Genomic DNA, 16,232 nt, shown 5'->3' with positions numbered 1-16,232 from the left:
CTGAATAGGTGAGGTGTGTATGCGACGAACACAAACACTTAGAAGTCTTGGAACTGTTCGATTCCCGCTACGTTTAGCCCATTAAACGCTAGACATTTAGTACATTACACCGGAACCATCTGGTCCGAGGGAATGAGTGAACAGATCAAAACGGCAGGCTGAGTTGGGGGTTATATATACATAAAAGCATAGAAGTGGTGATTCAAAAACTTAATTTATGGATTTATGCTCATCCAAAAGAAGGAATAATTTCGGTGTTACATGATCTTTTTTCTGTACGAGACACAAAACCTTCACCCGCATTAGGTGCTCCTGTGGTAGACAAACATTTCGAATATGCAAATACTTGTTTTATTCACACTAACTGAAACCGCGGACTTCTCACAAACTCCACGGAAAAAGCAAAATTGTTTAAAAGTGCATGTTAAATCCGACACTTTGCAAAAGTCTCAAGCATTGCTTTTAGTATTTATTTGGTCGAAACATAGCTTACCGGCCCCTATTGCAGGGCATTGAGTGAGGGGGTAACAAACGGTAAGTGGCACGACAGAATTGTCCGATAACATCAAATGTCGAATGTACAAAAAACGGAGCAACATGGAACACGTTATATGTCAGTAAGGCCATTTCAAGAGTCACATGGGAACATTGGAGGTGTGAAGAAGTGCAGATATGCGGAATACAACTCAGTAGAAAACGTCTTGTACACACGCAGCCAAACTTTATTTGTAGCAGAGCGCACAAGCAAGATGTTCCCGTTCTGAAAGCTCAGTATTGTAAAGGGCGCTAAAAAACAGAATGTTATCTCGTACGCATAAGGACATTATACCGTACGAAAATGCAAGCGGTCACAAAGAGTGGAGCCCACAAAAACGAGGCCGTGCTGCGCTACCAACATGACCGTAATCTGTAAGCGGGAGGAAATGGAGTAATAGCAAAGGATTGTAAACACATTGCAGCGATACGGGAGGGTGCACAAAAAGTTGGAAAAAAAAACAGTCCCAATTTTGCACTGCCAAATATAGAGGCTTCACAAATCAGGCCTCAAAGCCAGCCCACCAAATCCGCTAGGTAGGTAAATGGACCTTCGTACTAGAAAAAAGTAAATTTTGGGGCTTACCTTGGGTACTCAATGCGCCAACTTCATCTTGATCCAACCTTTAACCCACTTTCCACATAGGTCCTGAGCCTACGTTGTCTACACTAAAGGCATTTTCCTCTCCCTCCCTTCCTCCCTCTTTCTCTCTACATCTCTCGTCCATCTCTTGTAGTTCGCAAGAAACGTGTTTTAAGAAATCCTGATCAATTATTTACCTTTACGAAGTGATTGTGGTACAAATAGGTTGGCCAGTAGAAACGTATCCAAAACCAGGCTTAGGCTATCCGCCCCTCGCGAAAACAGAACAGCACGCAAGTCCTGCCACTAAGTACGGACCCTAATTGCTATCGTGTCTAGTGTAGACCATGCACGCAGTAAGCGCAGCTTCCCAGATACCAGCAGTCATTGATAGTAAGAAATTATATGAGCTATTGAACATAATAACTGCAGCTTTTTTCCAACTAAACCCCCCGATTAAAAAGTTTTTGCAAATCCCCATACTGACTTGTATATTCTCACATTAAAATACGTAAGTATCGAGTTATCCCTAAAATATTTTATTTTTGCTACAAGCCTGACGGCTCTATCAGATGACTTCCCGGTGTCCGGTTTAAAAGCAAGACCAGAGGTGTTTCCAAGCTAACTAAGGTATACTCGCTCTCCCCGTGCATACCATTGGTTTACTTGCTCAATTTTTTTGTTGTCCACGTATGATGTGTGCGTGTTCGATGTGTCTATGCCGCGTTGGGCGCTCAACCGATCCACTAGCTTTTTGCTCGGCTATACCATTTGCGGATAGTAAAACCTCTGTGTACCTAGCGGATCCTGTGACAAGTAAGTAGTTAGTGTTCTGTTAAGAAATGCCATTACCTCTCTTTACGAGTGTAGGTGAACTTTATGCACAACGTTTTTGTTTTTCCTTGAGGGATGGACGACTATATCACATTTTCTTTATAGGGTAGTTGTATTTATAGTTCTCATACTTACTAATTTCCCTTATTAAGCGCGGGCGATTACAAGGTGGATTAAGAGAATACTAACCGAGGAAATATGAGCCCATGTATCGAGTATCCACGTCGCCAGCTTTGCCCGATGCCTGCAATTGGCAGGCAGCCATGCTTTCCCAGGGATGTGAAAGGGCGTATGTCACCGTCAGATACGGTCTACCGCGTAGCACGTTTTTTCTACGTATTACGGTCATATCACCGTAGCCCTTGCGTAAGGCAAACGGAACGGGATAATTCTTATCAGCTGAGTGCCTGCTCAAAGCACACATCTGACCTTTGTATGATCAGCAAAGGCGTGGAACGTTGAACGCCGGCATCAGGGGCAGGACGAAATAACCGCTAGTCGGAGTCGCTGCATATGCTGCAGATTCCTACAGCGAGGCATTCAAGCAGCATGGCGTGTTCGATGTGCATTCGGTTGCTTATGGTTGGATGTGCGTTTTTACTGACGGACGTTCTACAGGTTTCCGGGCAAGGTAACGTGGTCTTTCACATAACTCAAATTTTCAATGTCAATTTTTTTTTCCTGTAGCTCGCTCGCAAAAAAGCAAGTTTTTACTGAGAGGCTACTGACGGTGAACGTGAATTGTTATGAAATTTCGGAGTTTGTTTGTCTAAAATGCTGGTGTGTATCCTTTCCCATCACTTAACCTGGATAACTTAACCAACTTTGTAATATTTTGCTTTTTAAATGCAAAACGCGTGTTATTACCTGATTTAAGTTTATGACCAACGGCTTCAACGGCTGGTTTATGCAGTGCTCGGGGGGAATAAAACGCGTTTGTATTTAATTAGGAAGTGCATTGATACAAAGCTAGAAATTAAAGATTGTGTCTGTGTTTGACTCCATAAAATTACGGCCGTTTTTCTCTGTTTTTACCTAATTGAAGTATGGTAGTGGGGTTTTACTAAATAATCCCAGCAAACAATTCTTACTACCATCTATCGTTTCCTTTTCTAAGTAATTAGGTGTTCATATTACTAACAACCTAAATTTGACGCAGCACATCCCATACATTATTTATAAGGCGAACCGCATGCTAGGTTATTTATGTCGAAACTTTTCCTCAGCCGCGCCTTTTCTAAAAACTTCTTCTATACAAAACAATAATCAGGTCAAACCTAGAGTACGTCATGCCATTGTGGGATCCGGGTCATGTAATTTTAATTGCCGCACTTGAAATTGTTCAGAATAATTGAGCCCGATTCATTCTATCAAAATATAAGAACACTGCAACTCTAACGACGACGTAACTAGCCTTGACCTCTCATCTTTAGCATCACGGCGGCGCATTTTTCGCTAACCTAGTTTACACGTTATATTACCATGCTACTCTCGATGGTGAGCTGCTTTTAGAGCCTCAGTACATATTACGTCGAATTAACCGTAATCATATCGCTGGAGTTGATTCATCTAACACAAAATATTTAGCTGAGTCTCATTCCCAAAACATCCCGACACTGGAACCGCCTTCCCGCCGATATTGTTTCTATACGCGACAATTACCTGTTTCAACAAGCATTAGCTAATAATCCGTAATCAGGGCAATCCATGTTTTGTTATTTGAACACGTGCACTGTATTCATTTGTTTGTACATCTTGTAATACCCACTCCCCTCTTCAAAGCCAATGGCCCTGAGCGTATAACAAACAAATAAATAATAAATAAATAAAACCACTGCGGCTTTTTATCATTACGAAACGGACAAAACAGACTCTGCACCAAGCGTGTTAAGTTCATCTAAAAGGGAGCCGTTGCAGAAAACTAGGAGCTGTCTCCGCTTTGTGCAACATGTCAGTTTTTTTTTTTGCAGTGCATATGAGCGCTAAACACAGCCGAACACGGGCAGCCCGAACCCTCCTTAATACTCTCCAGGTTATGAGCCTCCCAGTAAGGCCCCCTGACAAGGGGAAGGTGTTCTTGCCAGACCAGGACATCGACCAGCAGCTTCAGCCCAAAAAGACGCCCGTCGGCGTCTTGTAACTGAGCGTTAATCTGAGAACAGAACGCCTCAACACGAGCCAGGTTGTATCAGCCGCTTAATTTATTACGACTTCTTAAATCTGAGAATTCTGACAGTAGTTCGGTAATTTAGGAAAGTAAAGACCCTCAACACGTCTGCCAAGCAGAATGAACCATGCAGTTCAGGCATGCTGAGACTCGGCTCTCTTGCAACTGCAATGAGCTACAACATTTTGTGCCCTATAATTAGATTTAACTAAAAAAACTAGGGACCGAAACCCTGCGTTATAGTCACACTGATCACAACTGCTGTTCCCAGGATTTTGCTTCTGTGCCAGAATATTCTACAGTATTATTCCGGAGAAATTTAAATGCGGTTTACAAAACTGTCAGAATAGCGTTTCTCTCTCTCTCGCTTGCCCTTGAAGGTGTACCTCTATATCTGTGAAATGAATGAGCTTTGACATTCGAACACTGTTCTGCAGTGTCTGCGTTATTTCAAGAACATCTCCCTCTAAGATATTTCAGTCCGTGATATCAGGTCCGAACTCAATCAGCCTGGGAAACTATTGCTGCTGAAGAGCGCCGCATAACAAGCCTCTGACGGCTTAGGTTTACCAGCGACTATAGTGCTGTGAAGTTATGGTCTAAATAAACCTCTTATCTTACCTTCAAAAATACATTTTTGGCTACGGGGCAACAGACCCAAGCAAACGTGCGTGAAAAGCTTTTGAAGGTCTTTCATGGTTACCACTGGCTGACAGGGAGCTTCTATGCAACTGATATAGCTTAACGCTTCAGTGAAATGACCTGCATGTGTCTTTTGCCGGTGATTAAGTGGCATTTATGAGAGATAACACTGGCACATATGTGTATCATTTGACTTCATTTATATCCGCTGTAAAACAAGAAGGAATACTACACCTTTGGACGAATTTTCCAACGAGTGGAATTGTTATTAGAGTTAATCTAAATTCTCATCGCCATTTGTAAATATATACGTTGTGTCCTAATATTTGCGTTGCACACTGGCGACATAGGGACAAGAGGGGGGGGGGGTTGGGCTTCTGAGTGTTAAAACGTACTTTCAGGTTTGTTGGATGCACTAAAAATACGAATTTTCGGGCCAACCAAACATTCTGAAACGCGCGAAATAAACGTGGCGGAATATGTTTGCCTATACTGGCTGTATTCCACTCCGAAGAAGGTAGTAGAATGCAGAGTTACAGTCAACGACGCAGTAGGCACGAAGAATTCTTTTGCGTCACGCGCTCTACAAACTTTGGAAAACTAACTGAGGCCTGCTTGCTCAATTCCCAAACGAAGAAGGGGTACATGTAAATGAGGTTTCCATAGGGTAATTTGACGTTATATTACTGTCATGCTGGCACGCTTCAAGGAAGCGCATTGAATTATTTTGACGTCTGTGTACGTAAACCTACGCAAACGAACTACTGATATCCATGGCCGTACAGTGAAAGGCCGGGCGCTCAATTTGTCGCCATGTTTAAGTGGCCATTTTGTGGTAAACTCCCGGCACGTAACACTTCGTTTTGAGCCTTCATGTATTTCTTCTACCCTCTAGATGAAGCTCTGGATGAGAGGTGTACGCATTTGGCGCTCTCCGGGTGCTACTACCAATACACGCAGGTGTTTCGGAACAACAACCTTTGGCCAGACCACGACTGACACTTGAACCTTACAGCATTTTACGAAGCCTGTCGGTAAAGTAATTTTTCTGCACACCAGCGTACAGACTTGCTATTTCCCATCTAACTCTCTTTCCTTCTTTCACCTTTAGAACCTCACCTTTAAGGGCGCCCCAACCTCTCGATTTATTAAGTTATGGAGTTGTACGTCCTGGCCTGGTGTGTAAAGGAAGAGATAGCACCAGCATCCGTTCTATTACGTTTTAGCGTCAGCATTGTTATTGTAGTCTGGTCTTAACTAGAGCATATATGCGAACGGTGTACGTACAAATTGCGATTTTATAGTTGTGTAAAGAAGAAAATCCGTAAGCAAAACCTTTAAAAACTGAAGGTAGGTAGCGCTAACCAAAACTTTATTAAAGTCATGCGGCTTTCAGAGTGCTTAGAGTGCTTGGTACATACATATTATTGCGCATACCTGCATGCGACGTTTGTTTTTCAAGAAATCAATTTTATTGCCACAAAGAATTTTGCGTTCGCATTTTACAAGTTGTGCCTTTTGTTATGCAGTGGCTTTAGCGAAAGGTCTTCCTGTCAAGACGAGATCGCTGCCTGCCCACCAATACCTGCCTCGAACTTCCCAATGCAGGAAAAAGGTTACCAAGCATTGCGAAACTTCGTCTGCGACATCCCGGCATTTCAAGGTAGTAGGATTTCGCGAACGTGGTTGGCTAAAATAATTCGCACAAAAACAAAGATAAATTTCGTGAGAAATGGCACAGAGTTTATTGAATCCGGAAAGCCATCTGGCCAGTACAGGCGGAAAATAAGCACGCTGGCGTTGCCACTTTGTGAATTATTTGGAAATACCGCAAGTGAATATACACCAAAAGTTGGTAATTAGCAGCGCTATTTTCTCTGCATGGCTGTCAGCGGCTGTCTTGACACCAGTTGACACCCCAGGTGTATGGGGTTGGCATTGGCCTTGGATGTGGTTCATACGTGGAAATGAGCCTTCCGAGGACCTTCTTTGATTTCAATGCATGGGAAAACAGCTGTTTATTAAGTTCGTATCTATTTTCTTGCAATCGGTTCTTGTTTTCACGCAGCTTCTATCCTTCGGGCACCCATTCAGCTGGTGTTATCGGAAGAAAGTATCACAGATGTGCACATAATTTACGAACATGACCAAATGATACTTTGCGTAGAGATACCCAGTGTTGTGAACTGTCTGGTTTATGCATGTCACTCAGGTTGTAGAAGTCAGTTTCCCTAACAACCATCGCAGCGGGTCACTCTGATGACTCGCTCACTTTTGTATGTCTTCGTTTCGCGTATGGGTGCATTGTGCTCGTAGTGCATAATAGTCAATTTCTTTGGTAGGTATATCGAGAGCTATCCTGTTTTCTTTTTGTTGCTATTAAGTCGACACGGTGGTCACTGTGGCCCTATTTCTTTCCTTCGCCGGAACGACTTGGTACTTCTGCGTGCTTTATGCCTCGAAACAATCGATAGATGGTAACGTAGCTAGCTACGTCACCTTTAGAACCTCAGAGAAAAGGGTAGGCATAGCGGTAAACCTCTAACAATGCCCGCCATTTTCATACGCCGTCCCGAATCTGTGCCAGCTTTTAGAAGTGACAGTCGGTTATTGAGAACATTACTAGCTTTTTTGCGACACTTTCTGAAAGGTAAGAATGGACGTGATGGCGTACTCACTCACGCTTTCTACTGAACACGTTGTTAACGAATTAATTATTTCCTCCCCATACAGTGGACATCTGAGAGAGGGTACAGAGGCGTGTTTTTTGGGATTAACAACTTACTGTATCTGATGCTGCGTCTGACTATTCAGTCATCTGCACTGGGACATAATTATTGACACTGAGGTTGTGTAAATTATTTCAAGTGATGGGAAAATTGGGTAAGGTGGTGTTGTTTTTGGCAGTACAAAAGTGCCCACACATATTGCGTGTAATCTGCATAACACCAACGCAAACAATGTTACATCACATGTTACGTGTTCAATGAATCAACGTTACTATTAGCTGCCTAGAGATTCACTGCGTCACTATATAAAGAGAGAAGCTACGCTTTATACCACATTGGTTGACTAAATATGCAGAGATTTTACAAAGTTGCATTCCGGGGAAACTCTCATGCGTTGCGCGAGCGTCGCCATTTTGCGGCGTATCAGTTGTAAGTTCGCTGAATAACATCAACAACGGTTTGCTAACGCCGAGTAAATCCTATAGTTCTGCATGACCACTGGAACACTGCGGCCGAATTTAGCCCAATGCACTTACGTTGCGGCACAGCCAATGCAAGGTGGTAGAGACGGTAGTAGGTTGTGACAAGACCAAAGCATTTGTGAAAAGGCTGGCGATCTAACGGACAGTTCTTCAACATAGGCAAACGAGCTCACTTTCAACGGGCTCCTTATTGAAAGAAGGTCTATGTTGGCATTCAACTGGGCGTTGCGCTCTCTAAGATAAGCACTGCATCCGCAAATCACCCATGCGAACGGAGCGAACCGAGTGCGAACGTGTGAACCGAGCGCCTGCTGATGTGTTGAAGTAGCACCTGTCAGGTTTTAAAAATGGCAAATCAGACCTCAAATTTTATTTAGCAGTTGCCTTGGTTTACAGCTATACAAATTATGATCAATTATGCATCTGCCCTCAAAAGTTTACGCAGATAACGAACTTGAGGATAAAACCAGCGCATTTCCTTCTTATGATTGAAAGTGTTGTACCGAGCAGCGGTGGTACAGCTTCCTGGCAGCTCTAAAGACGAGGAGAAAACCCTTGCATTGCATTCTTATGATCCAAGGGTTGTTACCTAGCGCTTACGAAGCGCTGGGCTGGGGTTAGACGCTGTGTAAGAACAAAAGCGCTGCGTTTTTAAAATGTTGTATAAGCGTGTGCTTTTTTTCGATGCTGTCACTACTGCTGAAGGTACTGACTGGCACTAGGTGCACTACTTTTTGTATGCCTATTGTAGCATGTCGTTTAACCGCATGGATGCATAACATTATTATGTGTAAAAACGTTATTTCGGTAAGGCTATGATGTACATACAAGCAGAAATAGCAAAAAACCCACCGGGCCATCATCATCCTAAGAAGGAGAAAATTTTGCGTAACATAGAACCCCTTATAACCGAACCAACGTTGTTTCTTTAAACAAAATCATCTTTGTCCCCGCTAATTCTATAAATAGGACCAAAACTAGATGTCATAAGGGAAAGTCAAAGATTATTTTTAAAATATAAAAAATTACACTATCTTCCCGTGGGGAACCATGAGGAGGATGCGAAGCATCATGGGGGTTCCGTGTAGGTTTCATTGTGCTGCCGTTATGTTGTTTCTTTTATCGGAGCACAAATGGGAACGCAGTGTGAACCTCCATATAGAGACAGATAAATGTAGAGAAATGTAGAGAGGTGTAGAGACAGCGAAGAGACCGACATACGCGTTACCTGATCGAACACCTCCTGGTTCTCGTCTTTCTTTATTGCGTGCTCACACTCCTACCCTGCTGCCCGCCCTCTCCGTCCTCTTTTCTGGTTGAGATTAATGGCGCATGGCGCTTCGCGCCACAGCTTTCCCGCAGGAAATGGAACATCCTCCTTTAAAGTTTTCAGTGCGTCGTTTCCGTTGACGTTCAGCTTCGTGTGCCTTCGTTGTATCAGTAGCTTCTTGACGTAGTTGAATTGAAAGGCATCAGGCGAGTTCGTAGCCCATCCTCCGCCTTGGTTTGTAGCGCAGTGGGAAGAGCGCCACGTGCCTCCCGTTGTGGCCAGAGAGTCGTGGGATCGAAACCGGGCGCCGCCTAACTATTTCTTTTTACAGTGGACTGCGCTGACGTCAGACCAAACGCTGACGGGGCTAAAGAGACGCGCATGCGCAGTCGAGTGCGGACGGCGGAGAACAACAAGGGAGGGAGGGACACAGCCCGGAGCAAGAGATGCTCCGCATCTGAAACTCATTTTAGCGTTGTACACCAGCGTGACACCAGAATTCATACAAAAACTCATCACCTTCTTGTTGTTCAAGAAGAAATAAATACCTGCCGATAATTCCTATTAGACGCTTTCGCACCCCGTTCATTCGCTGTGGTTTATAACCGAAAAAATATCCCGGCCCATCTCCACTGGCGTGAAAGCTGGGAGGGGTGTGCCTACAGTCTATAGGCGTAGTCTTGGCGCCTTTGCGTTTCTGCCCGCGGAGATGAAACTGTTGGGGGTTGGAGGTATAGAGTTTTGCTTTACCAGTCTCGTGTCTTTGAAGCACGAAGTTTTTTAGCGTGAGGCGTTGGAAAACGAGTGTCCCGGTGTGTTGTTTTAGTACGCGTTGCGTCCTAGCGCGAGGCATTGGAAAATGAGTGTGCTTGTGTTCTATCGCGGGGCGTGAACGAGTGTCTGGGTGTTTTAGTACCGTGACGACATCGACGATGCATGAGATGACGACATGAGACGCCGAAAGCCCCAGCCCGTAAGGGGCCTCGCCCCTGAAAACCGTAATAATACACCCGAAACGAAGTCTCTGCACTTATCAGCCACATAGTATGGAGGAGCAGCCGGGAATCGCAGCTACGATCACTGGTGAAACAGGCAGTTTGAAAAATATCTCTATTGTTCTGCGCAGATCTTCAAAGGGCCCTAAAGTGCCTAGACCATGAGAAGTTTGCACAATGCACAGCGGGGCCTCCACCAGAACCAGAGGAGCCTCCCTACGATGGGGATGGTCACTATTGCAGGTATGGCCGTTCACCTTCAAGGATGCATTTGATATATTGTTATATGCTGTACCAGGGCGTCGCTGTTGACTCTAACAATGCGTGCAACACTTCCGACTCTAATTTTTGGCTCCCTGAGGCATTAGGCTCTAATTATTGCTTGCTGTCAATTAAACCCCACTATTGGGCGTTTAGGCAATGTTCGTGGTTTATTTAGAAGCTACACATGGCAAAGAATATTATAAAGCAAACCTATTTCTCCACCTGACTCCTTCGTTATGCATGATTGAAGCATACCGGAAACGTATGCGAACACAATTGCTCATATTTATTCATGTGCTGTCTGTCTTATCCTGCTTTATTCTACGGTTTACAGGCTTGGGTGTCTGTTGTACGAATGTGTCAACGATTGCGTTTTGTTAGTCAGTTTAAGCTACCTTTAGTTTTAGGGCTTGCTACTAATCACGGCCAAATATCATTCCCGAAAATCATGCTAAAAGCTGCTTGTTATTAACAGCAGCGAACCACATAATGTTTTCACGCCACAGCTTTTAGTGAGGCCCAACGTCCAGCTCTGAAGTCCAGGTCCTGTACAGATACTGGCAGAGATCGACGCACCATCGATACCCCGTTTCTTTGCACATCGTAAGGCTCGACTTGACGGTTAATTCACGTTAGGTCTAAACATTATACGTTAGGCCTAAAATTACTTTCAGGTCTAACAGTGAGAAACAGAATCTATTATAAAAAGTACTCTTTTTACGACATTTGCTTCAATCAGCCGGCACTGCTTGACGCCCGAATACTTCAAAGCCAGACGTTACACCTAGGCTGGTGGAAGCAAAACAGTTTCTGCTAGCACATACCCGGTCGGTGGAATCGTCCACGGCCGCGCTTTATAAGAAGCCGAGCTCTAACGCGTATTTGACGAACCTGGCCTCCTAGACGCACCATACGTACGCAGTGTTTCACACCGCGCTAGAAAAATCGAATAACTAATAAACGTTCCGTAAACTAAGCCGACCTAAAAGATTCCAAAATACGCTTGTTTTTGAAAAGAATGCCGAGAATAGAGCTGAAAGAACATCTGGCACCCAAACAACGGTCAGTCTTACAAAAAATTCCCCGCATTTCCCCGAGGGGAAGAATGTGAAAGTGCGAATGCAGGAGTTGAATTTGCGCGGTTCGGTAATGTTCGCGAAAGAGAGATCACACGCACACACATAACTACAAAGAAAGAAAGATGCATTTATTCACAGACACCTATTTGTGTTGTCGTTGTACTTGACTGCTAGAGCGGATCTCAGCTTTGAAATTTCGTGTGAGTACTCCTTTAAGCCGTTACATTAGCCCTTCTCACGCCCGATTCCTGGCCAATCCCCCACGTGGGTAATTGCCATGCACAGACACCTATTTGTGTTGTCGTTGTACTTGATTGCTAGAGGGGATCTCAGCTTTGAAATTTCGTGTCAGTACTCCTTTAAGCCGGTACATTAGCCCTTCTCACGCCCGATTCCTGGCCAATCCCCCACGTGGGTAATTGCCATGCACAGACACCTGTTTGTGTTGTCGTTGTACTTGATTGCTGGAGCGGATCTCAGCTTTGAAATTCCGTGTCAGTACTCCTTTAAGCGGGTGCATTAGCCCTTCTCACGCCCGATTCCTGGCCAATCCCCCACGTGGGTATGTGCCATGTCAGCGGCCAGGCAGCGCGCGCCCATCTCCCCCCGTTGCCAAGGAAGACGAGGAGATTCCTGGCCAATCCCCCACGTGGGTATGTGCCATGTCAGCGGCCAGGCAGCGCGCGCCCATCTCCCCCCGTTGCCAAGGAAGACGAGGAGCGCGCGCACCCGCAGCTGTTGCTATGTGGACGGACGGCGGTCACCAGAATTCAGGGTCGCTTATAAAGTGCATTCGCACTTAAAACGTAACAGAGTTCCACTTAATATTAAAGCTGTCATGTGCGGATCAGTGATTCACCGAAAGGGCTGCGGTGCCCTTTCTGGGCTAGTTTCATTAGTATTCTGCAGTTGATACCAGAAGTAGTCAAGAGACGGCGGCGCAGCCTCTGAAAAGGTCCATAGGCACTTGATTGAGTTTTCAGTTTTTTTGGAGCAATTAATGCTTTACTTCGCGATTCCTCTTCTTTGATATAATTGTGTCCTTATTTGCGGTCTAGCAACGGCCACGACAGTGGCAACAGCGCAACGCAAAGATCACCCGCAACACTTCGCATATAAGTGGCGTGTGCATGTGTGGAGCCACGGGATTGACATCTGCTTCGTAACGCGACGGACCCCCGTTCTATCCCGACCTTGGGAAGCGGTGATCTTTTCGAAGCCTCGGTTTGGATTCGTTGCACCGTGATGCCGTGCTCTGTTTTGGTGCGTGCCGCGGGACGAGCCACGACGACAAGCGTGGCCCCCAAAGTGCTCCGCAGTTTAAAAAATTCACTACAATCCATGCTGTGAAGGTTGTTAGAAAGCAAAGCTTTAAACGGCGACAAGAACAATTGTCCATGCGACGTCACTTGAATTCACACACGTGGCTCTACAAAAAGTGAAACGAGAGATTCTACCAGCCGTTACTTGAAATTCGCGGGGGCGGCGTCCCGAACCCAGGAGCGTCGGCCACGGCTGGGCTAGAGAGGCGGGCGACGCCACCACTGTAGCCCGGCCGTGAGTCGGAAGTGAGAGAAAACGGAGAGGAGCGTCTTTCGACGGGTGAGACAGCGGAACCTAGCCATCCTGATGGGCTTACTTGGGGATACACCACCGCGCGACACAAGCGCAGACACCGATACCATTCGCCATGTGAGTGCAGTGATCCTCATTCGTGCCGATAAAAACTAGTAAGTTTAGTAAGTTTGAAAATTGCGAGAAAGTTGAAGGAAGTTTGATAATCGCTATTTTTCAGAACCAGTTTCTTTTTCCGCCTTTTTTAATACCTATTAAAACACAATGAAATTGTAAATCACAAATTTAGAAAAGGTCGTCCCATTCGTGCAAGCAGTGCGTAAAATTAAGCGTTTTTTTAGCGGCCACATGTTTGTATGTGTTCTCTACCATAGAGTTTCAGGCTAATAAACACTAGAGGGAAATCTGTCGCCACTGTCTAGTGGAGCCGCACTTCGGCGAGCGTTCCGTCACGTACCGGGCAGGCACCTTCCACTTTTCCTTGGCATGGCTCACAAACAGGCTGAAAATTGGCCTCGGGCTTCAAAATATGCAACAGTTTTACTGCAGCGGCATAATCAAACTTATTTTGTTATTATAAAATAAACCTCCAGGAAGATGTATTTGTCAGGGAATATTAGGAGCTTCATGCAAGGTGAACAAAAAAACGATGTTTACAGTTTTTATTTACTTTGGCTTCAAGACGAAAGACAAGCCATGTGGCTGAGCAACCCAAGGAGGCGAGGAACGCCGCTAGCTGCAATGGCGCCACCCACGGCGGCCCGCGAATGCAGCGCCAGATTTCCCTCTAGTATATATTAGTTGGAAACTCTGGGGTCTCTACATTTTGTTTTCCCACCCTGTAAACCAATCCTAAACGTAGGTTTGTCGTACGACCTATTAATTCCGTCGGGTGCAGGTTACCCAGAACGTGCTGTCGAACAAGTTAATCAAGCCGTGCGAAGGCACCGCGCAATGGACGCAAAGCTGCCCTAAAACAGGCCCAAAACAGCCGTCGTAAAGCAGACGACAAAGCCGCAACGCCGACGCCACCGCAGGCGAGCAGGAACTTCCGCGCCGGGAAGGCTGGGTATATTCTCAGCGCCATCTCTAGTGTGCTCCGTCAGTGAAACCCTCCGCCTATCGTCCTTCCACGCCCGCCGCCTCCGACACGTTGAGTTGAGTTGAGTTGAGTTTATTTCCCAGAAACTGGTGTGGTTTGCCTGGTATAAGCTGCCTTAGCAGCTTGCCAAAGCCCTGGAAACCACATGCAAGGCAATAGCAGCAAGCACAGGAAAGCGTAATGAAATTCTGATGACGTATTCACGTAGAGAAACGCAAGAAGCATATCATACAAACTGTAGGAAAGTACCACGGACAATGAAGCATAAGCTTGGTAAGTTAACAAGACGTGCAAAGATAACAGCGCGTCTACATTCTTCCTACACGTACAGTATAAGAAGTAACAAATACTAGTAACGCTTTACAGCAATCACGAAGAAAACAAAATGAAATCTGAACATAAACATTATGAGCAAACACACAAGACATACCCAAATTGCGATGTAACAATGACAAGTACAGTATAGCAAGAACATCAATACACGAAACAAAAACAAGTATGGTAGTGTGTTGTCTCGTACGCCACGAAAGAACCCTTGCCTGGTAGAGCTAAAATGCTGTGCTTCAAAATTAGACCCACCGGGGCTTTTATCCGAGGCTGCTAACGTGGAAATCCACAGCTTTACTCGTACGTCATTCAGCACCAACAGCGGAGCCTGTTTAGCAGTTTCTCGAAATAATAGAAAGGGCGTTTCAAAAGAACAAGTGCATGACGCTGGTGAAGGTGCCTCCTGGCGTCCAGATTTCTCAGTTACACAGACCATACTCTCAATAATGTTTGCGTACACTGAGTGGACGGAAGTGTCATGTTCCTTCAGAGGAACAAATAACGCCGGGGGTATTTGGCTAAGTCTTATTACCTGGATTTTGCACTATAGTTTATGTTGGGTGGAGCCAAACCATCTGTAAACCTTTTAGTGTCGAAAAAGTCCATTAAGGGGTAGACCACAATCAATGAGTGTAAGAGAATATTTTTCGTTATTGTGAAGCGAGCCACGGGACTTGACAATTTCATTAATCGCCATTAATAGTTTTGGCCCTCAGAGAACTTACGAGTGGAACTAAAGTCAACTAACCTTTTTTCAGATTTTCCATCAATGGGTGGACGTGTCGTGAAGACGCCATTCGGCCAGACTGCATCATTTCTGCCAACAAGGCGAAAACAGCGTTTTCGACAGCTCGGGAAGCAGAGACATTGCTCCTGGGTTGTGGCGTCAAGAAATCAGCGGCCTCTCCACTGAAATCTCTGGGGCTTCTCCTGGGCATCGTCACTTTACCTATGCTTCGTTGTATACACGCTTAGTAATAGGGAAAGGTGGAAGCAGGGCAACGCTCCCACGTTTCACATGCGAGGTATTTCGTATCGGCGATGTTCTGCAGATATCTAACGTTTTGAACCCAAGTAGACGATAGAGTCTCAAGTCACACTTGTGTTACCCCAGTTAAATCGATGCAGTTTGGGTAATATTGATCGTTTTTCGTCTTATGTTAGCAAGAAAGAAATAATATTCGTTTTTACTACTGCAAGGTTGTTTTACCCATATTTTTGAAACAACTTTTTTTTTCCATACTGTGATGCTTCGCGAATGAGAAGGCTTTGTTTCGTTACATCGTTTTCTTGGATGTAGAACCCACAGTCAAACACTTATACAACTTTTTCTTTAAAACACAAAGAGAAGTTCCTGTGGTTAACACGGTAAAACGTGCTGATTTGTAAATATGAACGTTCAGAAAATCTTTCGGTGTGGAAAGCTGGCTATAGATGTGGGGATTCAGGGGGGGGGGGGGGCTTTTATGTTCTGCCTCACGGGCCAACAAGCTATGTGTACCTAAAAACTTCTGAAAAGCATTTAGTATGTGACTGAACGCACAAAATACTGCCGCTTGAATGGAGGCCTCCATGATCAGCCAGTGCACTGTTGTTCACCTACAGCAGGGACAATGTCCCAAAAATCTAGACGCACCCAAGCTACACAT

The 16,232-nt window shown here is 45.0% G+C and overlaps 1 long non-coding RNA gene across 1 annotated transcript; it reads left to right on the top strand.

Annotated features, from left to right (window-relative positions):
• The first annotated feature begins 2,407 nt into the window (after window positions 1-2,407).
• On the top strand, window positions 2,408-15,928 carry LOC144158666 (uncharacterized). Its single transcript, XR_013320160.1, has 5 exons — window positions 2,408-2,582; window positions 5,656-5,794; window positions 6,290-6,423; window positions 10,368-10,479; window positions 15,342-15,928. It is a non-coding gene; the product is annotated as an uncharacterized LOC144158666 (long non-coding RNA).
• Window positions 15,929-16,232: the final 304 nt, after the last annotated feature.

Source organism: Haemaphysalis longicornis, unplaced genomic scaffold (genome assembly GCF_048455015.1).
Source record: "Haemaphysalis longicornis isolate Haplotype H1 unplaced genomic scaffold, Haemaphysalis longicornis Haplotype H1 scaffold_10, whole genome shotgun sequence".
NCBI classification, from domain to species: domain Eukaryota; kingdom Metazoa; phylum Arthropoda; class Arachnida; order Ixodida; family Ixodidae; genus Haemaphysalis; species Haemaphysalis longicornis.
This window is presented reverse-complemented; position numbering and strand designations above follow the sequence as displayed.